This window comes from Lycium barbarum, chromosome 11 (genome assembly GCF_019175385.1).
Source record: "Lycium barbarum isolate Lr01 chromosome 11, ASM1917538v2, whole genome shotgun sequence".
NCBI lineage: Eukaryota > Viridiplantae > Streptophyta > Magnoliopsida > Solanales > Solanaceae > Lycium > Lycium barbarum.
In genome coordinates, this window is record NC_083347.1 from 75,935,634 (window position 1) to 75,952,683 (window position 17,050).

The following is a 17,050-nucleotide window of genomic DNA, read 5'->3' on the forward strand; positions in this document are numbered from 1 at the left end:
CCTAGTTTGAAGAGGAGGGATCCACTTCCTCCTCAGCCAGTGCTAGTGACCAAGGCACTGAAAATGAGGAAAGCCAAAGGTCTGGTAGCCCTGTGCAGTCACAGGCCAGCCCATCAGATGACTCTAAAACTCAAAGACGCCAGAAGGATCGTATAAGGAAAGATCTGATAATTCCCTCCAGTTTTCAGTTCCAGGGTCGCAAGAATTGTTTGAACAGGGTTTGGAGCCGGTAAAAGCAGATGGAAAGCCAAGGCGAAGCATATGGAAAGAACACCGGATAAATTTTCAGGGTTTGGAGGCATTTCCCAACATCCTAGTTGTGCTACATCATTACAAGAGGGACTTCCTAAATGAGCCTTTGGGAGATTATTGCCGGAATCTTGTTCGCAAGTTTTACGCCGCCTATGGGGCAACGATGCTGAATTCTCAGAACAAAGCTCAGAGAAGAAACAAGCCAAAATAGTTAGAAGAGGTGGTGGTATGGCGAGTCAAAATTGATATTTCACCGGTGGCCATAAATTCAATATATTTTGGGGTTGATTATAGGGCACCGACTAATCTATATGAGATTGATTACAAGATTGCCGCGTGTCAAGAGGATAAAATGACTCAAATATCGTGGATTGCATTGGTAATTTCAGCGAAGGTAGATCCACCGTGGCGCACCAACCCAAAAGCGCCAATCTACAAAAGGGAACTATCACTTGAAGACAAATTTTGGTGGACCATAATCCACACCCGGATTCATACAACTCTGTTTGATAATACACTCACCCTGGACAGAGCAGTCCTTCTAGCGACTATAATGTCCAAATATAACATTGATCTGGGTCTCCTAATCGCTGAAGAAATCCAGTTGCGGGTATTGCAGCCTCAAACTTTACTGATTTTTCCATGCAATATCACCCGATTGTACGAAAGGGCTGATATTCCTAAACTGAAAAATCGGGACCATTACACCAAAGCAGTTCATGTGTCCGACATCATGAAAAGCAAAGATGAAATGCTTAAGGGGGAAAGACTTAAGGCTGCACAGTCCATCGCTGACCCCTTTGCCACTTCAGTGCCGATTCAGCCTGGGTCGCAGGATGAGCCACTTCCTAACACCACCACAGAGTTTGAAAGTGCGTCCAATATTGAGGTGCCACCCACCACAAGTGGTAGAGCCACCACTGCAGCACCACCTACTTCTCAAGCAGAAACCTCTTCAGCCGGTCCCATACCACTAGCAGCTCAGCTATCACCAGCAGCCCCACTATCTGGGCACGTGGTCATACTCAACACTGAGATTTTCAGAGATTATTTGGCCAAGACTGATCGGTCAAATGAACAGGTTGATCAGGTGGTGTCCCAGTTGTAGTCGTTTGTCGAAAGGGTAATCAAGCATGCTTTGAAACCACTGCAGGAATCCATTGAGAAGTCCCACTAGCAAATTCACTCCAGGATTGATGGGCTCGAAATCATATTTGCCTCATTGACTCGAGGGGATTCCACCACTGATAAGAAAAAATTCCAAGAAGAGTTAGAGAAGTTGAAGGCCGATATGTTGGCATTGAAGGCGAGGGATGCCAGTGCTTTGGGAAGCACCATTTCTGCGCCAGTGGTAGGGCTGGATTTGCCATCAGTTGTGGATTTGTTGGCGGATATTACATCACCAGAGGATAAAGGAAAAAGGAAGAGGTCCGACGATGATGAGGATGACAATGAGAAAGAGAACAGAGTGTTCAACAGGATCCTCCGTGAGTCTCGGGTTGGCACACACTTCACCGGTGATTCAGCCAGTCATGCACCCCCACCCTAGGGTTATGTTTCAGAGGCACTTTTTGTCCCACTTGATGCTTCCACCCATGCTCCTATAGCCGATTTGTTGGGCGCCTGAGTCATTCGACACCACCCATTGGAGCCATTGATTCAGTAACTGCCGAGGTGGAGAAACCCCGAGATGGTCATAGCTCTTAGTGCGCCCCAGGGAGCTCCTACCCTGTGCTTTTATTTTCTTTTATTTATGCATTGGCGACAATGCATACTTTTTAGTTGGGGGTGTGGTAGCTCGTTTTGCTTATATATATATGTGTGTTATTGTAGTTTCTTTTGTGTAGTCAAGTTTAGTAAAGTGCACGACTTATATGATGATGGTTTGATTAGTTTGTGCATGTATATGTGTTGTTTTGATTTGAAAATGAAAAGGTACCCCTCTTACAAAAAAAAAACGTTTTGTATAAATACTTGAATGATGAATAAATAGGATGCATGACTCATTTGGCAACAGTGTACGGATTAATAATGAGTTGCGGCCTTGAGTACTTGGTTGAGAAATGAAAACAATGTGTCCGTGTAGTAACTCGTTGTTATGTGTTGTGATGTTTATTTTTTTCAAGTCTTGTGCATTAGTGTAGTCTAGAACTTTCCCGGAGAGTGTTTCAAGGCGAAATCCTAAACTACGCTTGGTTTGAAATAGGATGTTAGGCTTTCTTTGTACCCTTTTCTGTGCCCAAATTTTACCTACCCATGTATCTTATCCCTAGCCAACCCCGTTTGAGCCTATATCCCTTTCTTTGGCACCCATGTTGCAAGCATTACCCTCTTTGATCATCATGGATTCAATTTTTCAATTACTCTACTTCCTTAAGTGTGTAGGAAGTGCAACTTAGGTGAAAAATCCTAGGTTGGGGGTGGTAAGAGCAGTGATGTGAGAGTCACTTAAAGAAAAAAACTGCATAAGATAAAAGGGAGAATAAGTCTGTGAATAAAGGGAAGGCTAGTGGTGGAATGAAAACCGAAGAAGGGTTGGAAAGTGTGAAAGAAGGTAGGAGAAAATGGCAAAACTTAAGAAGGTCTGATTCACCATTTCCTAAATTTTTCCTACCTTAACCCAAAAGACAACAATACAACCCGCAAGTCCTAATTGATTTCAAACCGGGCATGTTTACATTAGTGGAGGAGCACTTGAAGGGCAAGCCTATGGTACCGCGCTTGCACTTGTACATTATTGTGAGTGTGAGTGTTCTCTTCTTCTTTGTCTCTTGTCCCTTGTGTCATGATAAATATGTGTGTTTTCTTTCGGGACTCTCTTTGGTCTTTGTGAGGACACGGGATTGCAACACTTGACTCAAGAAACAATTATCGACCTGAGACCCTTGGCCGGTTCTTTAAGCTAATAGCATTGTGTCACGAAGTGAAGCGGTAGGACTATTCTCTCATCTTTGAGTAAATGCACCAGTTTTGATTAAAGAGAAAAGGGGGGAAATCTTGTTCTGAATGCATGCCTATAACCAATTGCTATCATCATTGTAGACATGGCTACTTTGTGAAGCTTGACTGTTCGTCGTAAATGATATGTGTTGTTTGAGTTTCTTGAGAACAAACAAAGACTTTAAGTTGAGGGTGTTGATGTGCCGTAGAAATACGACACATTTGATGCCTTTTTACGCAAAGTTTTACTTGTTTTCAAGTAACTTCTTGTCGTTTTGATGTCTTTTGTTGTGTTGTAGGTATTTTAGCCATGTGATGGTGATTGCGTGGAAAAGAGCAAGAAAAAGGGCCAAAATGTGAAGTTCAGAAGGCAGTTACAGGAATCCCACTTTTACGGTGAGATTTACAATCCATAAAACATTATACGGACTGTAATTCTTGCTTCTAACATCAACAAAAACCTATCCAAGATTTGTCAAGATACGGTGCGGTTTTTCAGACCGTGAAATGTTTCACGGCCGTAAAACACACCGTAAAATCTACAACAGAACTTAGTGCCTGAAGCTTCATTTTGCGGTGGAATTTGATGGACCGTATTCTGTTTTACGGTCTGTAAAAGTGAAGCGTGAAAGGAAGACCTGAGTTGAAGACTTAACACTTTTATGGTGGAATTGCACATTTTATGGACCGTATTTTGGTTTTACGATTCGTATTTCTGACGACGGGGCAGTTTTGTCTTAAGTTAGTTTTCATGTTTGGACCATTATAAATACAACCTTTAGGGTTTGTTGGCATTATTCTGAATTTTACATTGAGTAGTGGAGCATTCAACACTTAGTTTATTGATGGTTGAAGCTTTTAAGAAGGAATCTTTCACTTTTTGTCTTCTTCTTGACTACTCATTGTAAGCTTTATGCATTTTTACTTTACTCTTACATTTCATTTAATGAAGATGATTAGATAAACCCATTAGCTAAGGTTGTGGGACCAAATGTGTTAGTTATGTGATTGGGTCTTTATATTCTAACTACATTTGTCTGTTAATGGTGTTTTCTATCAACTCTTCAAGCTTTAATGTCTTTTAATGGTGGCCAACATTATTTGTGCCTAAGTACTTGCACTTTGCTTGAGAAAGAAAGTAAGAGTTAGGAAAAGAGTTAGATAGCAAGGATTTGGGGGTTTTAAACCCCATCTAATAGCTTGAGCTAGAGATAGGAAAGCTAACTTGTAATAAAATGGGCGTTCACATGCTCTACATTCTAAGGCTTGAGAAAGCTTAGTAATGACCTTTATGATTGGGTCGAGAGACTTTTGATAATTCTGTGTAACCCATATTTAATTACATCTAGACACATAGATGAGTTGGATCGATACCCAATTGCATTACTTTCCATTGGAACTGCAACCTTAGTTCTTCTTCCAATAGATTATCTTTTTAACAACAACTTGCGATAAATTATGTTAACAATCTTCAAACCAATTATCATTATATTCCCCTTTCCCTTGAAATATAGACTAATAGTCGAGCGCTACACTTAGTAAGTATATTTCTTCATTGTATTCTCTGTGGGATTCGACACCAACCTTGTTGGGTTCTATATTTGACAACGACCGCTTACTCCTAATTTTAAAGGTGTAATTTGGGGGTATCATCATTTACTCTCGTTTTAGAGGTAAAAAGCTTTTTGTGGAATCAGTAGGGTTTAAGTTGAGTTTCTATAGATTCAGGTTACCAACAAGGGTTGTGATGGAGCGACAAGTACTACTTCATCTTTAATCAGAGGTTTCGGGTTCGAGTTTCCCTGAGTAAGGAGTCGCCTTTGTTTAGGGCGCCAATGCGAATACTGGACTAGATGGGAAACAAAAAAAAATAGGGCTTCAGGTCATTTAAAAAGCACAATTAGTAATTATGTTTGTTGACAATGTGTTATTTGTATCAGTTGGTATAGCGGATAACTCTTAATTCCTAAAAACTCTGAGGAATTGGGACTAATTCATTTAGTTTGCTTGTCCAAACATAGAAAAGAAAGAATATTTTCTCAAAATGGAGGATCAAGGTTTTGATTTGGCAATTGGCAGTAGTAAAAACTAAAGCAATTGCAAGAATGAGCACATGGGGTTTGAGGTGACCCTGCGTCCTTATACTATGGAGTGATGGTAAAAACGAGCCCCTTTGTTAACTAATGAACCACCTAATAGGGACCACAGTTTTAAACCAACAAGTGTTTGATGGTTATTTGAGTAGTAGAACTTACTAGGGAAAGTCAGGATTTAAAGTTTATAAATTCTGAATTTTAATTTAAAAAAAATATTATTGCTTCTAAATTAATAATCTGTACATATTCAACAATTTTTTAAAATAAATTCATAGTTTGAACTAAAACTATTGAATTTGATGGTTTGATACCCTGCTACTAATTCTTCTTCTGCTTCTGGAAAATCAAAAGGTAATCTTTCACACTCGGTTAGAGAAGAAATTAGAAAAACAATAAACCCGATGGGTTGAGCCACAAATTCCACCCTCAAAAACCATATTTTGACTGCTCTTTTAAGGGCTTCTTCTCATTCTTCTTTGACACCTACGGTAGATATCGGAGGTATTTGGCCCCCAAAAGGGATTGCAGTTTTAGATACTTGGGAAATCCTTTTTCTTAATATCCTTATTACCACTTTATCCGGAGCTACCGTAATTGGTATTTTATATTTCCTTGAAAAAGGGCTTAACACTACAGAAACTGTTCAGGATATTTTAAAGAAGGTGTCGAAACCGTAAGTAACACTCTAGCTCCGCCCCTTAATCTATGGGTTTAATTTTCTGCATTTTGCTTTCTAACTTGGATAGTTGGACGCTTCAATATCCTACACCTGGCTCACATATGTATGTTGTAGGGGTCCGAAAAAAGTTTCAAGAGAAGAATTAACAAAAGGTACCAAACAGGTATTGAAATTAAAATTGGTGACAACTTTTACCAGCCAAGGCCAAAGCCCACTTAAAAATCTGATTGAGTTAATGGCGTCCGAAATATAATTTTTAAAACTTGTTAATCTTTTACAAAGTACACCCACCCTAAATCCCCAACTCATTTATTTCAAAAATCAGAAAAAGTACTGTTGCCTCCAGCCATGAACCCTCCTTCTGGGGTGATAAAGCAGCTGCACAAGATATTTGCCAAATTCTTTTGGAGCAATATTGTGGGGGTGAAAAGCAAACATTGGGTGGCATGGGACAAATTATGTCTACCAAAGGATGAAGGAGGGATTGGTCTTAGATCACTAACTGATATATCCAATGCATTATTTGCTAAGTTGTGGTGGAATTTCAGATGTGGAAGAAGCTTATGGGGTAGCTACATGCTGAACAAATACTGCAAGAAATGGCATCCTACTATGGCACTAGATAGAGGAGGATCTCACATTTGGAAGAAGATGGTGAACATAAGAGATGCAGTTGAGCCACAGATATTTTGGTATCTGAGAAATGGAACATCAAGTTTCTGGTATGAGGATTGGACAAGGCTTGGGGCACTATATTATATCACTCCTGATGCTGCTAGAGAAGAAGAGATAGAGGTTATACAGTTTGTGAAGAATGGTGAATGGAACATGGAACTGTTAACAGTTACTCTTGATCAGGAATTGGCTCAACATATCAAGGATAATATCAAAGTACCAGATGAAGAAGAAGATGATGAACCATGTTGGATGTTGGAAACAAATGGCAGATTCTCAGTTAAATCTGCATGGGAGTTTCTCAGACACAGAGAGAGCAAACAAACCAGCTATAGGTTCATGTGGGAGAAAGGGTTGCCAATAAAGATAAGTTTTTTCATGTGGAGAGTGTGGAAAGGGAGAATCTCTACAGATGATATATTGAAAAGGATGATGATCAATATACATCAAGATGCTAGTGCTGTGAGGAGCATAAGGAGGAAACTGTAGTTCACTTATTTCTAACATCTTCCATAGCTGTAAAGTTATGGAAGTTTTTTGCTTCTTATGCAGGTATTCCCACAGATGGAGTTGGTCTACATCAAATGATCATGGCATGGTGGTCTGCTGAGACAAAACCAAAATTGCATCCTATTTATAGAGCAATGCCTGCAGTGATCATGTGGTCATTATGGAAGAGAAGAAACTCCATTAAGCATGGAGGATCAGTTACATTCTACAGACTGAGACAACAGGTACAATACATCATACACCAACTGACAAGGAAGAGATTCCCATGGCTGCAGAATTTATCTGTTGATTGGGAAAATATGCATCAGCACCTTAGTAGATATAAACCAAAAGTTTATTATGCTAAGATGGTATGGCGAATGCCACCTTCAGGGAGATTAAAATGTAATACAGATGGGGCAAGCAGAGGCAATCCTGGGATCAGTTCATATGGATTCTGCATCAGAGATAGCAATGGGGATTTGGTTTATGCAGAGGCATAACAAATAGGAATAGCAACAAACATGGAAGCTGAAGCTGAGGCTATAAAACAGGCACTGAAGTTTTGCAAAGAACACAACATTCAACAGGTTCAACTGGAGACTGATTCACTTGTCCTTCAAAACATCTTACAAGATACATGGATCACTCCATGGGAACTAAGAAATCAGATTGAAGAGATCAAACAGGACATGAGAACAGTACAGGTACAGATCAATCATATTTTCAGGGAAGGCAACAAGTTGGCAGATTTTCTAGCAAATCAAGCTTTGGATCATGCAGAGATCAAAGTACATGACTTTATGCTCATGCCATCAGAAGGAAGAAGAATTATCAATATGGACAAATCACAGCTTCCTCAACTGAGTATTAGAACAAGGAGGATTCAGCAGCTTGACAATCAACAATGATACTACATGTATGGATAATCATATGGTGTGTGCACAGATCTGGACTATCTTTAAAGCTGACTCAACAGGATCACAAAGGGCATACTAGCTTAGGCATACAGGATAGAACTGGAGGACAGTTCTTATTTTTTTTATTAGCTAGTTCATATTATAAACATGCTTAATAGACTGTTTTTTACATTATGCATATATTAATAAAAAGTTCTAACAGGCCTGGCCTGCTAGAGCACAATTTATTTTTTTAAAAAATAATGTTGCCTCTCTCTCTCTCTCTCTCTCTCTCTCTTCCTTCGATCAAAAGACCGACTCTTCCTCATCTCTCTTTCTCCAGCGCTCTTATCTCTTTCATCACTTTGTGGTGTTGATGATTTGCTGTTTTCTCCTCTCTCAGGTAATTTTTTTTTACTTTGACTTGGATCAAAGTTAGGGTTTGAGATCTAAAAGTGATAATGGTGATTTTACTTAAAGAAGAAGAAGAAATATGTGGATTTATCTTCAAAGTTGTTTATTTTGTTGTTTCATGCTTAAGAAAATTTTATTTGGTGTATTTGCTTAAGTTGTGATTTGGTGTTTGTAAATAGCATATACTGGTATGGAAATTATGTTTCTACTATTGTACTTGTTGTTGTTGTCCTTCTATGGTTAAGGAAAAAGGGACTTGCACTTGTTTTGATTTTTCCCAATAACTTAAGAAGTTGTTGCAACAAATTCAATATTTATTTGACAAAATCAAACAGCTGCTGAGGTTGCATGCTTAAAGAATCTCTTATTTGGTGTACTTGTTTAACTTATTGTGGTTGTGTGTTGTTGTTGTTATTGTTGTTATTGTTGTCCTTCTATGGTTTAGAAAAAAGGGAGTCGTATTGTTTTATTTTTTCCAACTGCTAAAGAAGCTGTTGCAACAGATTCCTCAGGACCTTAGTTGTTGGAAAAAATAAAAACAGTTGCTCAAGTTGCATGCTTAAAGAAATTCTTATTTGGTGAATTTGTTTAACTTGTTGTGGTTGTGTGTTTGTAAGTAGCGTACACTGGTAGTGAAATAGATATTGTTGTTGTTGTTGTTGTTGTTGTTGCTGTCAATCTATGGTATAGGAAAAAGAGAGTTGCATTTGTTTTGATTTTTTGCAACTGTCGAAGAAACTGTTGTAACAGATTCCTCAGGACCTCAGCTGTTGGAAAAAATCAAAACAGTTACTCAGGTTGTTGCAACAGCTGATACGCTCAAATTACACCTATTAATGGTATAACGCGGACGTTGTCAGATATAGTAACCCAACGAGGTTGGGGTCGAATCCCACAGAGAATATGGTGTGAAAAGTTTACTAAACAAGTATTATACTAATCTTGCGGTCCTGGTGTATTCCAGAAATGGGTTTTATAGTTGATTTGGTTTGTGGACTAATTTAAAATGATTAGAAATTTAAGGTTATAAATATATGGGTAAAAGAACCAAGGTTGTCCCCGTTAGATAAAGTGTATGATCATGGGTCTCGATCTTGATATACTTCTAATGGACTGTTTGTATGGATGCACTTAACCTCTATGTGAATCTAAACTATTTCCCAATAAGAAAAGATTATTTCTTTCTATGCTTTTTCCAAAGATAAGAAAGTATGCATAAAGAACGGTTAATTATGCCAAGTAAATTCCTCTTATTCCTAAGTGAATTTATCAAACAAGGTTTAAAGTCCTGAGTTCTTGTTATTTGTTCTTACCTAACCCTAGTTATTTTCCCAAATAAACTAAAGTTTATGGCGAGAGCTAATGTTTGCAACCACTAACTATATGATGAATACGAAGAACAAATAAACCCTAATAATCCATTATGTGTATATCTTTCACGACCCCCCATCACAAAACACCCATCCTTGGGTTCACAACCTTAGTAAAGGTGTTCAGCTACTCATGGCAATAAGAAAACAATAAAAGATTGAAGATTGCATAATTGAATTATTGTATTGAACTTACGAATAAAACTTGAAAGTAATGAATGTAATTGTCTGGAAGTCTTCAAAAGCAATAACAACTCAAAAGTAATTACTATAAGTCTAAAACTCCAGATGTCTGAAAATAAAACCTAAACGGGTATTTATACAAGTTAAAACTCGGAATAATCAATCCCAGTCCTGTTCCATCTCGGCTAGCACTTCGATGGGTCGTCTTTGCACTTCGTCGGTCGTCGACATTCTCGACGACCAACTCGACGATCTGAGTACACTTTTATCGCCCTACAGGAATTCCACCGTCGAAGCACTTCGACGGACAGTCGATCATGTCGACAGTGCAAGTCGACGATCTGAGTATGCTCTGATGTTTTTGTTACTTTGCAGGAACTTTTTGATGAGCCGATTTGACGGGCCGTCGAGCATGTTGACGGTCCATCCTTATGTTTATCAGACCAGATTGCCTAATTTCCTCGTTTTTTCGCTTTCCGAGCATTCTAACTTCAAAATACCTGCACAACACATAAAACACATCAAACTACCACGAACTTGCTCGAAAACAAGTAAAACCTAGAGTTAAAGAGCATTAGATGTGCCAAAATCCCGGCACATCAACACCCCCAACTTAAAGTCTTTGCTTGTCGTCAAGCAAGTCAACTAACAGACTCAATCTACAAATGTCTCGATATCACAAAGTAAAGCTGTCTACAGTGGTTGTGGAAATTAACTTCCAACATATCAAGTGTATCACAATGATTCTCCCCCCAATAAAGAAAAAACCAATCAAGGACTCGTTGCAACTAATCATGAGGCTTCGATTTATGACATCTAGTTATCACAGAACCCATAACACACACGAATCAAGACTCACGAGAAACCAATCACTTAAAAAATTCTATTGCCCTCACAAAGACCAAGGAATGTCCCAACATATATGTACACACAGAACGGGACAGAAGACAAAGGAGAAGAGAAACACTCACACTCACAAAGAAATTCTCTAGCTATACATGCAAATACCATAAGTTTGCCCTTATTTTCAGCGCCCTCGACTTTGGACAGTTTGGCTGTGATCACACTAGGACTTTTTCAAGGTTGTAATGTAGGCTTTGGGACGGGTAGGATAGATATTTGGATACTTGTGATTTACCTGTCCTTGAACACTACATCTTATTCTTCTCTTTTACCTTTTTCGCCTTTTGTTTTCTTCCCTTCTTTCGTTTTGTTGCCTCAGTGTGGTTTTATTACAATTATATTTCTCTATTTATTATTTTTTTTTTCTTTGTTTGCTGTTTTTCTCTTTGTTTTTTTTTTCATTTCATTTTTTTTCTAAACTTACCACACCACTGTCTTTTAACTAGGCATTTTACTTCAACCCCACCTCGATCCCCTTAGTCCACCTATCACCCCCAACTTAGGCTTTTAGCCTCAATAAATCTTATTATTTTAGTGCCAAGGAGGGACCGGGTGCAAAGAGATGGCTATTTTGAACGGGTATCGGCTTGTTACGGCTAGTGAAAAAACAAGTTTTCAGGCTCAAAATGGCTAATAAGGGATATTAATCTATGGGTCGGCTTATATTTAGGCTAAACATGGGTTCCTAACACTGTAGACAAACAAGGCCTAAGATCATTTCACAGCTTCACTTATCTTCAGAATGCAGGCACGACTAACCAGGAAAGTTCTAGATTACATACACAACTAGAGAATATATCTACAAAACCTCACAACACATGACATCAGAATTGTCAACACACTAGTCTCCCCGCTATAATTCCGCACACAGGTTAACCCAATAATCTAAATGTCACACAAAGAAGCATGCATGTCAATTAAACAACCCAGTCCATTTTTTCAAAATTTTCGGAGGGGGTACTTTTTCTCAAAATCAAAATACGACAGCCCTAAGTTAATCAAACCACCACCACATAAGTTAACAATACTCTACTTTATCTAAAAACGACCTAAACATTCCAGGTTCAACACGAAATAAACCCCTCAGGAAACGAACCATGGCAAAGAAAAGCCGAGGGGGTCCTAAACACATATGATACATCAAATACTCCCACTCCCAACTGAAAAAGTCTGCAATGTCCCCAATGCAGAAAAAATTAATACCAGGGAGTAGGAATACCTGTGGCGCACTAGGCGCGCTGCTCATCTCGCGACTCATCGGTCTGTGAGGCATCAGATGGTGCAACCGCACCAACAACAATCTCTGTAGCAACATCAGTAGTGGTGCCCGTAGGCACTGGCACTGGAGTAGGAAGGGGTGGTGGCAATGCCTCACCACTGGGAGCACTGCTCGAGGTGGCTCCTCTAGTCCCAAACTGGACATTCTCCACGAGCAATCTCTGAATGGCCTCTGCCACCTGCTGCTCCTCTATACTCGGACCCCTCAGACGAGTGCTCTCTCTCACCTCCTCCTCATCACGGGCCGCTCTCTTCCTCTTTCCCCGACCACCTGCTGCGGTAGGCGCAACTAACTGCACCACGGGGAGCTCCTCCTCAATCACCTCCGCAACAGACTGTGGTACTGCGACTAGGATCGGATCATGAGCCTTCAATAATAACATATCAGCCTTGAGCTGCTCCAAATCTGCCCTCAAATCATCTGTAGGAGAGGTCGGGTGAGCCATCTCCAATGCGGTCAATCTCATCTCAAACCCATCCAGCCGAGCGGACAGTTTCGTCGTCACAGGATCTAATGCTTCCTCTACTCTCGTCCTCACATAATCATCCATCTGGTTTACTATGATCTTTGACTGCTGGTCCACTGTAGCCGCCTGTTTTGCAAATTTCCTAAAGCTGTCCATTGAGAAGGCATATGGATCAACTCTAGCAGTACCCTGGGGCTGTGCAGCTAGACCCACTGGCTGTGGGACTGAACTCGGAGGCGGTGGAGCCGAAGTCTGTAGGTCAGGAATAGCAGTCTGAGTCTCAACGGAATCATCACCAACATCAGTAACTGGAGTCTCAGAATCTGCAGTCTGGATAGTCTCAATAATAGGGGCAGCAGTGGCGGGTAACTCCAGTGTAGAATCACCCGCGGCCCCAGGATGAACAGGCTCCTGCGGTAGAGGTACCCCTCCAAGTGCGACTGGGAACCCATCCGCTTCCCCTTGGCTCTCATCAACGACCTCATTCTTGCTCTTTTCTATCGAATAGACCGATGAAGCTGTAATTCGGTGGTCGATATCATCTATAAACCACACCTGTGACCTCCGAACAAGCTCAGTAATCAGGCATGGAAATATCAGGGAAGTGTTGGGCTGGGAAGCCCTCAACTGTATCTTCGTACTAGCCAATGCCCCGAAATCAATCGGGTATCTGCACATCAATGCGGCCACAACCACCTGTCTATCAACTGTAAGAGCATTATCAGCCTGAGTGGGGAGAAGCCGCAACTGCACCACGCTCCACCAAAACTTTCCCTCTAGAGTCAACCACTTCTTCTTTATCCAATTTTTCAAATTAGTACACTCGGCTCTCTTGGTCGGGTGACCCACCATTGTAGATACCCAGTCCCTGACGGACTGTTCCTTACACCTCCGTAACTTATCTTCAAGCTCAATCGTCTGCCTCGGGGCGGTGTAGTTATTACCGAAATATACTCTGTTGATAGCCTGGGCAGATATATCAACACTCACCCCTCTGATCTCAACCTCACTCCGCGGTGGTAGCTCCTTCAACTTATGGCGCATCTTTCTGACTTTCTTGATCAATGCCCCATATGCGGCATATATCTTACGAACCAAAACAGGACAATAGTCCGCAGGCAGCTCCTCTATGAACTCTAACTGATAGTGATGAATAATCTCTCTGGCTCTGGGTAAGATCTCGAGCCCCTCAAAACTGATCCGCCGCTCTTCATTTATGGTTTGTTTCTCATGTTGGGTGTCGTCACCTTTTAACTCAATGTTGTACTCATACAGCTCTCTGGCACCCTCAACAGTAAAGCGATCCCAGTGATCATTAACCCTCTTCCTTCTAAGCTCCCGAGCCCTGGCTGCCTCAGCATCAGTATCAGTATCAGCTTCATCATCACCAGGCTGTGAGCTCTGACGGGTTTGGGATCTAGAATGTGCCTGAGAGGACTGAGCAGCCTCCTCAATAGACTGCGCTCGCGCAACAGGTGAGGCATCTCTAGATGCAGCCTCTGATCCCTCCTCCTCGGATCCATCACCGGACCCAGATGTAGATAATTCCTCCTCGTCAGACTGGGAGGAACTGGGAGGTGTATGTGCTGGTACGATGACCTGCCTGTTCCACGGGGGAGGAGCAGCCCTGGTCTTTTTCACGGGCAGAACCTCGGGCTCATCATCCGACCCCTCGTCTCTAAGTGTGGGTTGGCCACTGGGCCTCTTTCGACCCGTTGCTCTTTGCGTTTGCCTCGAGCCACCCCCTCGGGTAGTTGTCAACTTGGGTGGCGCCATACCTGTAATCATCAAAAACCACAATCTAGTCAATCCGTACAAGTGAAATCAAAACCATTAGTTTCTGGATTTTTTTTTTTTGCTTCAGTTCTCTGATGTTCTGAGTCTGCAGACCGTGGATGTGTTTTGACGAGCCGTTGAACTTGTCGACGGACCGTCAAACAGCTCGATGGGACCGTCTTTGTACAAAGACGGTTCATCGACCTATCGACGGTGTTGTCAACATATTTACGGCCCTGCAGCAGCAAACAATCAGTTATCAGACATCGAACATTTGCTTCGGCTTTGCGTTTTCCACTTCAACCAATTAGAGAACCAATTTTTTTTTCATTATTAGGCACATTTGGGTTTTGGGATTTTCGGGTTACTCAGACTTCACCCTAATTTTCAACTTTAGGCAATTATCCGGGTTTTGTTTGGTGGGTATAACGATATCAAACCAAGGTTTTAAATCGAAATACCCTCCGACCCGTTGGAGTTACTCAGAATTCTCTCCCTAAGCATCAACAGAGAATTGGATTTTCCTTTTCGGACCATTGGCGGGCATAATGAACCAACAAGTTGATCAAAATGCTCACCGACTCAATGGGGGCACGATATTCTCGTCCCCACGAGTCCATCTAACAACAATCATACCAACTTCCCTTCCCCCATCCACAATTTCACAATTTTGCCAATTCAAACATAGATTTCATTCAACAAAGCATGATCTCTACCCTTAGTATTCATAGCACATATCTCACCCAAGTCTCCTAGTTAAAAGTACACCTGACTTACTTTAATACCATCAAATACAGCCTGGGTCCCATCCCTAAAAATTCCAATTAATTTAGGAACCCTAGGCCTTTTCTTTAGCAATTTTCAAACAAAACCCAGCATTTAAACCAAGAAAGGGCCAAAATTTATGCACCATACCTGATTATGCAAGGAAACCTTGAAGAAAAATTGGCTAAAACAGAAAAAACCCTGATCCAATTCAGAACTTTAGGGTAGAGGTGGTTTCTTTTTCAGTGGTGGTGAGAGTGAAGGGTTGTGGGATTGTAATGGGAGTGATTTATGGATGAAATTATAGAGATTGATGGAGGAAATAATGGGAAGTTATGGAGGGAGTTCGTGGGCGTAACTGAAACTTTTACACGTTTCTGCCATTTTAACTTGATTTAAATGCCAACTGTTTGCGCTACATTTTTTTTCGAAGTATTTGGACGAGGTCGACGTCTCGTCCAAGCATATTTATGACCAAAAAAATGTAAGGACAGAGCATACCTGTTGACAAGCATTTCGACGGCGTCGTCGAACGTGTCGACGGTCCGTCGATATGCTCGTCGATTTACTTACCTGCAGATGAGCAATTTCTAAGCCTTAGAATCTCAGCTCTGCATACCGTCATTGCACATTGACGGTCCGCCAACACGTCGACGGCCCGTCTTTATGCTCTGGTGTAACTTTGCTGGTTTTTTTTTAGTTTCAGTTCCCGCGCTCTCGACACCTGTAAAAAAATAAAAATCTAAAACCTACAAAAACAAAATTACAGAATTTTAAACTTGGGTTGCCTCCCAAGAAGCGCTTAAGTTAACGTCGCAGCACGACGGTGTTATTAGTTTACTCTTGGTCGGGACGCGCCGCTTCAGCATTCGTCCCAAGGTGCTTCAATCGATATCGGTCCACAATTCTATCTCCGTCAATCGTACCATGGTAGTGTTTCACCCTCTGCCCGTTCACCTGAAATTTCGAGTTCCGTCTTCGGACTTCAATTCAATAGCTCCATGGGGTGAGACACTTACCACTTCAAAGGGACCTGACCACCGTGATTTCAATTTGCCCGGGAGCAGCTTCAATCTAGAATTAAACAGCAAGACGGGGTCACCCTTGTAGAATTCCCGCTTCAGGATTTTCTTGTCATGATATTGCTTCATCCTCTCTTTGTATAGCGCTGCACTTTCTAATGCCTGATAGCGGAACTCATCCATCTCATTGAGCTAAAATAACCTGAGTTTGGTCGCTTCTTCCCAATTCATGTTCAGCTTTTTCAAGGCCCACATGGCCTTATGTTCAAGTTCAACTGGCAGGTGACATGCTTTTCCGAAACTAGCTTGAAGGGTGAAGTCCCAATTGGAGTCTTGAAGGCAGTTCGGTAAGCCCATAGAGCATCATTGAGCTTGCGGGCCCAATCAATTCTGTTTGCATTCACCGTGTTGGCTAAAATACTCTTTATATCCCGATTAGAGACTTCAACTTGCCCGCTTGTCTGAGGATGATACGGGGTTGCCACCCTATGCTTGACTCCATACTTCTCCATCAATCCCGCAAAGGCTTTATTGCAAAAGTGAGAACCACCATCACTGATTATTGCCCTTGGGGTACCAAAGCGAGTAAATATGTTATTTTTCAAGAATCCCATGACACTCTTGGCTTCATTATTAGGTAAAGCCACCGCTTCTACCCATCTGGAGACATAATCAATAGCCACCAAGATGTATTTCATGCCATAAGAGCTTACAAAGGGACCCATAAAATCAATTCCCCAAACATCGAACACTTCCACTTCCATTACAAAGTTCATAGGCATCTCTTGCCTCCTACCAACATTCCCCTGCCTTTGGCACTGATCACAAGAACGCACCATCAG